This window comes from Apodemus sylvaticus, chromosome 21 (genome assembly GCF_947179515.1).
Source record: "Apodemus sylvaticus chromosome 21, mApoSyl1.1, whole genome shotgun sequence".
Lineage (NCBI taxonomy): Eukaryota > Metazoa > Chordata > Mammalia > Rodentia > Muridae > Apodemus > Apodemus sylvaticus.
Window position 1 is genome coordinate 58,674,812 of NC_067492.1, and position 11,481 is coordinate 58,686,292.

General features: G+C 40.7%; 1 pseudogene; it reads right to left on the minus strand.

Annotated features, from left to right (window-relative positions):
• Positions 1–1,059: 1,059 nt before the first annotated feature.
• LOC127671606 (vomeronasal type-1 receptor 1-like) lies at positions 1,060–1,959 on the minus strand (annotated as a pseudogene).
• Positions 1,960–11,481: the final 9,522 nt, after the last annotated feature.

Consider the following 11,481-nt stretch of genomic DNA (forward strand, 5'->3'; position numbering starts at 1 on the left):
TTATTACACAGGAGTTTAATTTCATAATCTGCATGATTTTTTATGATGAGATATTTCCCATGATAGAAAAGGAAAAGAAATACCTGATCAAGAGAAGAATATTTCAGAAGCTTTGCAGCTATCAGGGGATTCCATAGTGTCCCAAAATATCACCTTACTGCAGGTTTAAGAGTTCAGGTAACTACCCTAGCAGTATTTTTTGGCTGCCGTGTAACTGTTTTACCCCCTTTTGCGGAGAAAAAGTTAGAAGGTTTTTGCCAATGCCCACATGGACTGTTGGGGTTCAGGTAGAGGTTTGGGGAGTAACATGGCCAGATGATTTCATTGTCCTTTCCATGCCTCTGAACCAGACTTGATTGCATAAATCAAAACAAAATAGAAAAATCAGCCTGAGGGACCTCAGATTATGGTGGCTTGGGGCCTTTGGGATGATGTCAAAGGTTGGCATGAACTCATCCAGTCCTGCTTGAACCAGAGATCCTGTTGGATCCTCATAGTGTGCCAGTTTCTGCCCCAAGTCTGCTCTGCCCTTGGGATATGATGGTACCACAGCCCACCTGCTTTACCTGAAGCACTGAAGTTTAGCCTGGTAGATGGTTTAACAGGATCTCAGCCAATGTGACTTCAGGATAAAAAAACCTTCTCTGGAGACAATTTATATTGAATTAGCTCTCTTTATTGGGGGTGAAGAATGGCTGTTAAACCCTGGTGTGTGGGGAGTGTTTTGTGTTGAGTGTACATCATTGCCAGAGGCTGAGGTGCTTGAAATCCATCAGTCACATGAAAAAGAACTTGCACTGATAGCTGGGCTTGTCTTAATAAGGAGATAGGAAGTTTAAGGCAATACCTGGCCACCAGGATCCATGACTATATTGTGTGGCAGACGTGGAAGTTGTACAGGCTACATACAAGGGTCCAACTCTGGAGAAGAGGGAACAGTCCTACTCCTTCCAGTCTCAGGCTTAGGTTCTCATGGGTTGGACACATCTTGACCTCACTCTCTTGCTCCAGACTTCTTACCCCAGTCACATGGCTTTGCAGCCCCACCATGAAGGGTCTTTAACAAAGACCCTTAGGATCCCTAAAGATCAACAGCAAGGGAGAAACGGTGGGCAAGCTTACAGTCAGAACTTCTTTGACATACCTCCCCCATAAATGAGTGTTCACAAAAGAAATGTGAAAGAAAGTACAAATACAGTCTAGAAGATAAAAAGTCACAAATGTGACCACCAGCATGACTGTAGTGTGGGATGCTCTGGTCTCAGCATAGACTCTGAGCTTCTGATTGTGGTTGTGTATATAGTGCATTCTCTGTTGGTGTCTCTTCAGGTGAATCACCATAGAGAAAACTGGTCCAGATCATGATGCTGATAAATAAAATGTCCTGGGCAAACCGCAATAAGCTAATGCCAACACTGACATCAGAGAGGGAGCAGACCCACTTACCTTTAGAATCAGTTCCATTGTGTCTTTTCTGTGGACTGCTAGCATTCATTGGAATGTACGCATTATTTAAGACACTGAAAAACCAGCAACTGTAACAAAAATATCTCATGAACTTGGGGGTATTTCTCTGAGCATGACCCTAGCCCAATTACCAGGAACATGAGTGACAAACTGGTAGGTGGTCAGGGCACAGGTAGAACACATGTTTGTGCTTTGAGACACCATGTGAAAGAAGTATGAAAGTTTACCTGTGAGGTCAGTTGGAGGCTTCCTTGGAGCCAAAACTGTAATATGGTTTGGAAATGTCAAGAAGAGGAGATTGAAGTTATTGGCCACAGCTAAGTTTGATAGAATGACATGAATGGGCCTCAGATGAGTGTCAGTCAAAATTGGAGATAAATTATGAAGAAACACAAGAATGTTGCCCACAGTCCCAACCTCAGCCTGGCAAAGCAAAAGTATCTGAAGAGCCACTTCTTCTGTAGTATTCAGGGTTTTATTTTGAAACAACATGGAGATAGCTTCATTGGATCAGGTAGGACACTGTTGTCTTCAAGAGTCTTCCCAATTATTTGAGATTTTCAATTGTTTTGGAGTCTTTTATCTCAAGAATGTGGCCCTGCTTTGTCACTACAAGAGTTTTCTCTGAAAAAAACCAAGAATATTTAATTTACACTTATTTTGCTTCCTTTCCCTCATGATGGAATTGTGCATGCGATGGAACTCTATCTCTCATGTTCAACACCATAAACACATATTTCTACACATTATGGGTTCTGCATGTGTATACATGTATATCTGTAGACATGAGTGCATTTTTGCTCCATTGGAATTCAACATTATCTTCCAAAACAATGTGCTAAAAATAGTAATTTGTTGTTGAAGAGATGGTCTTAGTCTGCTCATATTTGAGGAACTGTATTTATGCAGTTTTGATTGAACAAGCAGGCAGAACAATCATATTCATAAGATAATTAAATATTCCAAAATATAATTAAGAGATGGGGGCATGGGTCAGTGGTGAAGAGCACTGGCACCTCTTCTAGAGGACCCACACTCCATTGCCAGCATCTACATGACCCTTGTAACTGTATGTAACTCCAGTTCCAGGGACCTGGCACCTTCACATTCATACATACCATCAGAACACCAGTGCATATAAACTAAAAATATATCAAATAATTTTAACAAATGATAATGAAAAATTAATATTCTTACTTTATATAAGAACTTGAATTAAGATCTTTATATAGAATGTTATAAAGAATGTTCCCTTAAAATAATCCAACCTGTGTTGATATACTTTTATAGTACTCATCATTGTTTAGAAAGAAAATATTTCTGAAAAAGTCAATAGCTTTCTGTTTATAAAGGACAATATTGATATATACCTGTAATATCTATGTGTGAAGAAAACTGAGAGACCCAGGCATATCATTGATTCACAAATGTCCACATTTTAACTGTATTTCTAATGAATCTGATGCTGGAATTATATTGGATAAATGACCAGTTTTCATCAATCACAATCCAAAAACATTACTGTCACCTCTGTTAAAGTCTTTGCATACAGAGATTTTTTTAAAACTCAGATTTTGAATGCTCCTGTTTAGTCTCCAACTTACATGGTTTATGTTGATTTTTATAAAAACAATAAGCTTTTATCCAACAACTAAAAATCTGTCATATCACATATGAAAGTCACATTAAAAGACATTTTCAGATGAGTGCTGCACCATGACATAGACATTTCTTTTGCCTAGAGAAATCATTGACAAAATTATGTAAACTGTGGAGACAAAAACAAATTCTTTCTAATGATTAATGTTGATTTCAGAATACACTGGACTGTAGGGAGGAGAATAGAACTTTAAACAGAAACATAAAGCTGCAGGAATCTCACCTACCACAAGGATGGGGTTTACTCACAGGGATGAAGGCCCGCTCCTAATCAGGTACTGGAGAAAAAGCTCTGATTTCATTTCCTGTTGAAGATCTTTTCAGTGTATCTGTTCCCTAAGACAGATCCAAAGGAATGGTGAAGTCCCATATTTTCCAGGAATTGCTGTGCAGATGGCTGAATTAGGTGAGATATCAGAGCCCACAAAGGGACAGACGTCGCTTAGAGAGTCCAATACATTGTCATCTGTGTTGTTACTGGGCATGGCTTTATACAGCTTCTAGAATACCTCTAAATGGAAAACACATGTATCCCCAGTAGAAATCAATATGCTTTCCTTCTAGTAATCAATGATGAGGCCCAAGAGTTTGCTAGGTCATAGTAGGTAGAACAGAGGTTAAAACAAGTTTCCTTACTTTCTTTGGGGAAATCTAAGTTCAGAATTGGTGCTGTCATCAGGTGTGGAGAAGTGTACTACCAGGGAGATCAAGAGATTTGTTAGGTGTATTTCCAGGGACTGCATTACATTGTATACATTCACGGTTGCAAACTTGTGCTGACATCAGAAAGCCCATAAGCATGTTATCTGGAGTCTTGCATTTTCCTATTCTTGGACAAGGATATTTTAGTTTGACAAACCAAGCAACAGAAGCCTGTGTTAACTCATAAGTCCTTGGGCTATTCCAATGTCCGTTTGCTTTGAGGTAGATCATGACTCATTTTCTAATATACCATGAAGGCTTATTAGAAGTATAATAGGTTGTGATATTTTCTATAGATTCTAAATGTAAATAATCAACTTTGTACATACAGTAAAGGATATGGGCTGAGCAATCATTGACTAATAGAGAGAACCATCCCTGTTCATCCCACTGTATTCACAGTAGCCATGAAATAGAACCAGGTTAATTGTCCATCAGTTAATGAATGGATCGCTATACAATGGGGATTATACATCTCTTAAGCAAAATGTAATTTTGAATGTTTTAGGTAATTTGATGATTATGCATATGATACTCCACAAATTAAAAGAAATGTTCTGCATTTTCCCCAGTTTTTAGACATTAGTTTTGAATCTTGAGTTATGTTTGTTTCACTTGGAATACTTTATAAAGGTCAGGAGTGAAGTAAAATACAGATGGTTAGGGGACTTTTGTTAGAACACAGTTGTTTAAAGGATGTAAGTAGACAATGGACTGTAGACAATTAGTCTATCTTGGAAATATAGCATGTATCAGAGAAAAGGAAAAGTTAATAATAATATTAAGGCTCCATTAAAACCTACTAGTTTACAATTTTAAAAACATAGTTGATCTATTTCTATATGTCATTTATATCGATATCATCTATATATCATTTATATCTATATTTATCTCTGTGTGTGTGTGTGTGTGTGTGAGAGAGAGAGAGAGAGAGAGAGAGAGAGAGAGAGAGAGAGAGACTTATTACATTTTTTTTGTATATCATAACACATGGGCAATTTCCTGTGAGACATGTAGGGTATCTAGCCAGGCACTTTGATGTTATAGATCTTTTGTTGTAGTGTTCATTCCCACAGCTCTCAAATATATACATTATCTATACAGGTTAGAGGATATTCAACAGCCTTCTCACTACTCCAAAGTGTCTGTGGATTGGGTTAGTGATGCCAAAGGATAGACTCTCTTTGAGAGTAGGGATTACCTAGTTACACTTTAGAATCAATGGAATAGCCTATTTTTTAAGTAACTAAAAATGAAAATTGTAGTATTATTTAAAAGCTACATACTTGAGTTATTTCTTTCATTTACATGGAATCAGAGGGGAAATTACTTATTCAATTTGTCCCCTTATCTCAACATGGATGCAATGATGTTGAGTGAAATATTTAAAAAGTGTGATTGGCACGTTCCCATGCTTGTGCCTCAAACCCTCTGCCCCAGGGGCCTGGCTGGCCATGCACTGGAGATTCATGGAGAGTCACTGTCCAGGAGCTCCTGAAACATCTCCACCTAGCTTGCTAGGTTCCTATTGGTGGGTTGCTACCACTCCAACCCCGCGCTTCAAATCCCTCACGACCTTTGTGGAGCACCTCAGGAAAACACACACTTGGCCACCATAACTTTCTCTCTTGAATCCAGATGAGGTGCAACATGGAGGAAAATGTAGCACAAACTTAGTTGAGAAACAATGGTAACTCAGTCTTACAGTGCAGCAAATAAATGCAATCTTGTAAGCCTTAGTAAAATCTGATCCCTCCGGTGGAAGATCCTTGCAAATCCACCATGATACTAAGAAACTCTAACAGCTACATCTGACCTCTCTACTGACCTGGTTCCTAGAGGAAGTAACTCTCTCCTGTTTCCTCTCTTTCTCTGTCCAACCAAGAAGTCCAGCCTACTCGCCCAGTGATGGGCACCTTCATTCATTAGGTGATTGGTTCACAAAAACAGCACCAGGCCCATCCATAACACAATGACACCAGTATCTAAGTATGCATAAGTAGCTGTTGAGCAGCCACAGAGAACTGGGTCCACCAGGAAGGAGAGCTGGGGATGAAAGAGGGACAGGCAAGAGAAAATAGTGAGCCAAGACAAAATTCATTCTGATCAAGTCTCAAAGTTTAATGTTCAGCTCTCAATATATAAGGGGAAAAGCCCAAAGATCTTTCTTTGCTGGATTGAATTGCAAAGCAAGCTCAATGAACAGTTTGTTTTCTTGCAGGAAGCTGAAGTGGGGGGAAGGCCTGAGACTTCCATCTATGTTGGAAGACTCCACCCAGGTCAACAGAAGACCGATTGTGGTAGACAATTAAGGTTTGGTTAGCCCTCTCAAGATCAGGGGAAGGTCACACACATTGCACATACATCTAAACACACAATAAAAAAATAAATAAATTAGTAAGACTTGAAAACTATGTGATGGAGACAGTCTAAATATCTTCTATTTAGGTGAAGAGAGTTGTTGAGTTTAATGGTAATAAAATTAAAGGATAAAGTCACCAGAGAATCTAAGATGGTAGATGTCAGTTTGTCTCCTACAATCCCCAGGGTATATACTGAGTATACTTGCCTAAGCACCTCTGAAAATCAACAAGATAGATACACCCTTAGCCAACCTAACCAGAGGCAACTGAGACAGTATCCAAATCAAGAAAATCAGAAATGAAAAGGGAGACAAAACAACAGAAACTGAGGAAATTTAAAACCTCATCCTATCCAACTAAAAAAGCCTATACTCAACAAAACTGGAATATCTGGATGAACTGGACAATTTTCTAGTCAGATACCAAATACCAAAGTTAAATCAGGAGCAGATAAATGATCTAAACAGTCTCATAACCCCTAAAGAAATAGAAGCAGTTATTAATTTTCTCCCAAACAAAAAAGCGCAGGACCAGATGGGTTTAATGCAGAATTGTATCGGACCTTCAAAGAAAAACTCATAACAATTCTTTGTAAATTATTCTACTAATTAGAAATGGAAGGAACACTACCCAATGTATGGGTAGTGGCTATGTAGGCACAATTACTCTGACACCTAAACTGCACAAGACCCCAAAAAAGAAAGAGAACTTCAGACAAACTTTCTTATGATTATGGATGCAAAAATGCTCAATAAATTCCTGCAAAATGAAACCAGGAACTCATCAAAACAATCATCTATCATGATCAAATAGGCTTCATCCCAGGGATTCAGGGATGGTTTAAGATATGGAAATCCATCAACATAATCCACTATATAAACAAACTCAAAAAAACCCAAACAAACATGATCATTTCATTAGATGCTGAGAAAGCATTTGGCAAAATCCAATACCTCTTCATTATAAGTCTTAGAAATATCAGGAATTTAAGGCCCATTCCTAAACATAGGTAGAACAATATACAGCAAATCAGTAGCCAACAGCAAGCTAAATGGAGAGAAACTTGAAGCAATCCCACTAAAATAAGGGACCAGACAAGGCGGCACACTCTTTCCATACCTATGTAATATAGTACTTGATTTCCTAGCCAGAGAATTTAGACAACAAAAGGAGGTCAAAAGGATGCAATTTGAAAAGGAATAAGTCAAAGTATCACTATTTGCAGATGATATGATAGTATACTTAAGTGACCCTAAAAATTCCACCAAAGAACTCCTAAAGTTGATAAACAACATCAGCAAAGTGGCTGGATATAAAATTAAGTCAAACAAATCAGTGGCTTTCTTGCACTCAAAGGATAAACAGATAGAGAAAGAAATTAGGGAAAAAACTTCCTTCACAATAGTCACAAATAATTTAAAATACCTTGGTGTGACTCTAACAAAGCAAGTGAAAGATCTGTATTACAAGAATTTCAAGTCTCTAAAGAAAGAAATCAAAGAAGATCTCAGAAGATGGAAAGAACTCCCATGCTCATGGATTGGCAGGATTAATATATCAAACCTGGCCATTTTGCCAAAAGCAATCTATAGATTCAATGCAATCAATCACCATCAAAATTCCAAATCAATTCTTCATAGATTTAGAGCAATTTGCAAATTCAAGTTCTTAGCTTATTCCCTAATGTAGTTTATGACATCTCTAGTTATATGAAATTGAGATTGTGTGTGGACATTCCTTGTGCGCTCCAGATCTCTTGCTATGAGGTTGTTGCCTGATGCCCCAGGAGTTCTGACATTATCAGCTGGTGTGGACCATTTTTCAATCAGGAAATGTTGTGAAAACCTGCAATAAGCAAGACTTCTGAGTTTCTCAGTATAGCTCAGACATGCACAGTAGTGCTCTTTTTATTCTATTCTCTATGAGGAGTGACTATGGCCATTGAGGTGTGTCTAGCCTGTGGCCTGAAGACCACTTGCATTTAGGGATAGCTATGAATGTGAACTCAACACACTTCACACACACACGCACACACATACACTCACTCATGAACACATGCACTGGTGTTTGCACAAGCACACAAAATTAAAATTCTAAAAAATAATGAATGCATAGGAAAATAGAAACATTTAATAAAGCAATACAGTCTGAAAACTTCCTGCTATTATGAAAATGTCATCCAAATGATTATCAATCAAGGAACCCTGGGTAGGAAAAAAAGTAAAATAATACTTTCATATTCGGGCTAATGAGTCCAAAGGGAAAGTGGAATACTCTAGAATGTCATTTTGTAAACGCAATGATTACAGAAGATCAGAGTACTTTTTCTAAAATGTATTCTCTTACATCCCAGTATCAGCCACTCCTTCCTCCCAGGGCCCCGCCCTCATACAGCCTCTACCCCCTTTCCCCTCCCCTTCTCATCTGAGAAGTGGGAGCCCCCCTCGAAGCCCAGGTGTCAGAGCTCTTAAAATCAAATGACAGAAGGCAGATTTGCTAATTCTGATGGGATTTCTTTCATGAAGTTTCCTCCAAGGCATAAACATTCTAAACTCCACAAGTTCTGGATCTCTGCGGGCTGGGATGTTCTGCAGCCGGTTGCCGCCCAGGCTGAGGGTCTGCAGCTCCAGCAGCTAGGCGGGCACCTCCTGGTAGCAGCTGCCTCTAAGGTTGAGCACTGGAGGCTGCAGCAGACAGAGCAGCGGCCGGGCAGAGAGCCTGGGCAGCCAAGCTGGTTGTGCGCAGGCCGCTCAGCGGTGGCAGCTCGGGTCCCAGCGCCTGAGCTCATTGCCGCCCCCTTCTGTCCAGGAGCTGGAGGTGCAGGAAGCCGCCACGCGCGGCAGTGACGTCAGGCCATTGTAGGGTAGAGGCAGCCACAGCAGCGCCTCCCACGGGCCCTGCTGCTCCTCGGTGCACACCTCCAGCTGACTCCTGGGCCTTGGCCAATGCGCTGAGCAGGACCATTTGAGTTCGGCCTCCCCGGGCAAGCACGGCCTCCTCCATCCCGCTGGATGCCAGGCCACAAGCCTAGGCAGTGCCCCAGAGCTGAAGCAAGCACCCTGTTGGAAGTGGGAGGCCTGGCCCGGGCGCTCACCCACACACGCAGCCCTCCCCTAACCTTTTCTAGTTCCTCTTAAAAATGTTTCAGTTTTAAAATTTTATGTGAATGGACTTGTGCCTGCTTATATGTCTATGTACTACATGAATTCAGGGTCTGCAGAGGTCATTAAAGGGTGACTGATACCCTGGGACTGGGGACACATATGGTTGTGAGCTGCCATGTGAGTGCTCGGAACCAAATATTGTTTCTCTGCTAGAACAGGATATGCTCTCTCCTAAACTCTTAATTTTTTCTATTTATTTATTTATTTACTTACTTACTGATTCACTTTACAAACTGTTTGCACCCCTCCACTTCCCCTTTTCCTCCCAGTCTCCCTCACCTCTCCCTCTCACATCAGAGAAAAGGGAAGTCCCTCCTGGGTACCAACCCACCCAGGCACCTCAAGTTACTGTGACACTTGGCACAGCCTCTCCCACTGAGGCCAGACAAAGCAGCCCAGTTAGGGGAACAGGATCCACAGTCAGGCATCTGAGTCAGGGACAGCCCCCAATCAGGTTGTTGGGGGTCCTACATGAAGACAAAGCTGCACATCTGCTACATAAGTGCAGGGGCCTAGGTCCAGCACTCCTATGTTCCTTGGCTGATGGTTTGTCTCTTGGAACTCCCAAGGGTATAGGACAGTTGACTCTGATGGTCTTCTGTGGAGTCCCTATCCCCTAAAGGTTCCCCAATCCTCCCCACAACTCTTCCATGACTTCCTGAGCTTGGTCTCACATTTAGCTGTGGGTCTTCTCATCTCTTTCAGTAGCTGCTGGGTGGAGCCTCTCAGAGGACAATTAGTGTGAATCCAGGCTGACAGATACAAACATAGCCTGAGGCTCCAAGGTAGGAAGGCAGGCCTATGATGTACTATTGATCCTTGGAGGACAGATCAGCACATTTATGTCTGTCTTACACAGGGCACCTATTTATCTAGGCCAGCAGTGACAAACTTAGCTGTCAATAGTGTCTTCACATGTTCTATCATTGTGACAAGGCTTTGACCAACAATGAGGTATCAAAGCCTCACAGTGTGGCCCTGTGCATCCACTGTCCATGCAGTCACAGTAGTAGTTGTTTCCTCCATCCACACACAGATATCCATGGAGTCATGACTGACTATGTCACATCATCAAAGTTGAGTTCCAAGTGGTCTCCAAGAAGTCTAGGTGCACAGTCACAGAAGTGAGTCCCAAGAGCATCCTGACTCATGGGGTATCATGTAGACACAGCTGGGATCCACACCCATCAACTACCAACTCACAGTTCACTATAGAATACTCTCAAGGACAGACTCACTTGTCTACTCACTGAAGTCTCCCAGAGTTTTAAACATTGTGGGTTTTTTATGTATGTATGTATGTATGTATGTATGTATGTATGTATGTATGTATGTGTGTATGTATGTATGTGTGTCTACGTATGTGTGTCTATGTATATACGTTTATATGTATGTATGTATGTGTATGTATGTATGTGTGTATGTGTATGTATGTATGTATGTATGTTTATGTATGTATGTAAGCATGCATGTATGTGTGTGTATGTATGTGTGTGTGTGTGTGTAGGTGTTTGAACATTCTCCTGTGGGTGCCGCAGAGGTTAGAAGACAACATTGCAGCCTGTGGAGCTGCTGTTACAGATGTTTGTGAGGAATCTAAGATGGATTTTGGGAGCTGAACCCCAGTCCTCTGCAAGAGCAACAAGTACTCTTGACTTCTGAGCCTTCCTTCCAGCCCTTTAAAGGAAAATTTTAGTTAGCATGCAAATACAGGATTCACAATTACATTTTATACACACGTTATAACACTTTGTTTTGTCCGTCTTCCTCCCACCACCCTCCTCCCTCATCTTCCTCCCACCACCCTCCTCCCACCACCCTCCTTCCTGCAGCATGCTGCCTTTTTCTATCACTTTCCTTCATCTAAATAATGACTTCTACTTTCTTTCCTTTTCTTTTATTGAAGAGAGAATTTTGTTTTTTCTTCACATAACATTCTGATCACAGTCTTCCTTCCCTCTACTTCTCCCACTCCCTCCCTACCTCTTCTTCCACCTGGATCTACTCTCTTTATACCATTAGGAAAAAAAAAAAAACCAGACTTCTAAGAAGGAATACTTCTAAGAGCTATGAAAACATGAAATGTAATGATTACAATAAAAACCTGTTATACTGGAGTTGTACAA